The following is a 2,411-nucleotide window of genomic DNA, read 5'->3' as shown; positions in this document are numbered from 1 at the left end:
AATTTGCATATTCTTCCCTACGTAATCTCCCCGGTAGGGTTCAGAAAAAGCTTGCTTGGGCCCCAGGCAGAGAAAAGCGATTATATAGCAGAGAGGGTTTAGTGATCAAAAGTATTTAAGACAGCAAGTGTCTCCTGACTGTGCACTCAGGAGGCCTTGAGAAGGCTGGAAGTCTGAGCGCAGAGACTCGGATTGTTGGTGTTTTTCTTTCCCTTTGACTAACAGGAATGTCTCACTGGAGACTCAGGTTCCCCGCTGACACTTTACACAGGGCTGGACTGGGGTCCCTGTTGCTTCTTCTGCTGCTGCTTCTGGTGTCAGGGTCTTGCACCGAAACTGTCAATTTCCTCACCTTTGAGGAAGAAGCCCTCGGCACCTTCATCGGTGTTCTGTCTGACCACATCCTGTTTAATTCCCAGCGCGAGGTGCCAGGCCAGTTCCGCCTGATTAAGATCAACAGCTCGCTGGTCCAGGTGCAAGAGGGCGACCGTCCTCAGAGATGCGGGCCTGGACCTCGAGCGGCTGTGCGGCCAGGCCTTCAAAGTGGTAAGCTTTTAGCAAGAGCAGTTCCGGCTGGTGCACGTGGAGGTGGAGGTGAGGGACGTCAACCACCACGAGCCACGCTTTTCCCGGGCCCAGATCCCGGAGGAGGTGTCTGAGGGCGCGGCCGTGGGCACGCGCATCCCCCTGGAGGTGCCCATAGAGGACGTGGAGGCCAATGGGCTGCAGAGCGTGTGCCTGGCCGCACAGCCCCTTCCACGTGGAGCTGCAGACGCGCGCGGACGGTGCCCAGTGCGCCGACCTGGTGCTGCTGCAGGAGCTGGACGGCGACAGCCAGGCCGCCTACAACCTGGAGCTGGTGGCCCAGGCCGGAGGCCGCCCACCGTGCTCCGCCACGGCCGTCCTCAGTGTGCGCGTGCTGGACGCGAATGACCACAGCCCGGCCTTCCCGCAGGGCGCCGTGGCCGAGGTCGAGATGGCGGAGGACGCGCCCGTGGGCTCGCTACTGCTCGACCTGGACGCGGCGGACCCCGACGAGGGCCCCAACGGCGACGTGGTGTTCGCCTTCGGCTCCCGTACCCAGCCCGAGGCGCGCTGCCTCTTCCGCCTCGACCGGCGCTCGGGCCGCCTCACCCTGGCTGGGCCCGTGGACCACGAGCGCCAGGACACTTACGAACTGGACGTGCGGGCGCAGGACCGCGGCCCCGGGCCCCGCGCCGCCACCTGCAAGGTCATCGTGCGCATCCGCGACGTCAATGACAACGCGCCGGACATCGCCATCACCCCGCTGGCCGCCCCGGGCGCGCCTGTAGCCTCGCCCTTCGCCGCCGCCGCCGCTGCTCTCGGGGGTGCGGACGCGACCTAGTCGACCGGGCCCGGGACGCCAGAGGCCGGAGCCATCTCCCTGGTGCCAGAAGGGGCGGCACGCAAGAGCCTGGTGGCGCTGGTCAGCACCTCGGACAGGGACTCGGGAGCCAACGGGCAGGTGCGCTGCGCCCTCTATGGGCACGAGCACTTCCGACTGCAGCCGGCCTACGCGGGCAGCTGCCTGGTGGTGACCGCGGGGTCGCTGGACCGCGAGCGCATCGCCGAGTACAACCTGACCCTGGTGGCCGAGGACCGCGGCGCGCCCCCGCTGCGCACCGTGCGGCCCTACCTGGTGCGGGTGAGCGACGAGAACGACAACGAGCCGCTCTTCACGCGGCCGGTCTACGAGGTGTCGGTGAGTGAAAACAACCTGCCCGGGGCTTACTTGGCCTCGGTGGCCGCCAGGGACCCGGACCTGGGCCGCAACGGCCAGGTCACCTACCGGCTGCTGGAGGCTCCGTGTCCACCTACGTCTCATCGGACCCCGTCACCGGGGAGCTGCACGCATGACAGTGCTTTGACCGCGAGGAACTGGCCGAGCTGCGGCTGGGGCTGGAGGCGCTCGACGGCGGCTCTCGGCCGTTCCGGGGCCGGGCCGTGATGCGGCTGCATGAGGAGGACCAGAACGACCACGCTCCTCGGCTGGTGACCCCGCCGCTCGTCAGTGACTCAGCCCAGGCCCCTCTGCCCCGGGACGCGCCCCTGGGCTACCTGCTGACCCGACTGCAGGCTAGGGACACGGACAAAGACCTCAACGCGGAGCGACTGCGGCCCCGGGGCGCTAGCGCTACACCCGGCCACGGGTGAGCTGTCCCTGCAGTGCCGCCTGTCCCCGCAGCCCGCCGACCCGCTGACGGCGGCCGTCGTGGTGCTGGCCGGAGGCCGGCCGGCCCGGTAGTGCACGGCCACCTTGCTCCTCGTGCCCGCGCACTCGGCGCCACCTGGCGGAGAGGTGGTGCTGGTGCCACGGCCGCCTCCGCCGGCAAACGAGGAATGGGAGGTGTCCGCGGGACGGCGCACGGCGCATGGAGCAGGACGGCACC

General features: G+C 68.1%; 1 pseudogene; it reads left to right on the top strand.

Annotated features, from left to right (window-relative positions):
- Positions 1–227: 227 nt before the first annotated feature.
- LOC114888070 lies at positions 228–2,175 on the top strand (annotated as a pseudogene).
- Positions 2,176–2,411: the final 236 nt, after the last annotated feature.

Source organism: Monodon monoceros, unplaced genomic scaffold (genome assembly GCF_005190385.1).
Source record: "Monodon monoceros isolate NGI ecotype Baffin Bay Population unplaced genomic scaffold, NGI_Narwhal_1 Super_Scaffold_8, whole genome shotgun sequence".
NCBI classification, from domain to species: domain Eukaryota; kingdom Metazoa; phylum Chordata; class Mammalia; order Artiodactyla; family Monodontidae; genus Monodon; species Monodon monoceros.
Note: the sequence above shows the minus strand (reverse complement) of the source record. Positions and strands in the feature narration are given on the sequence as shown.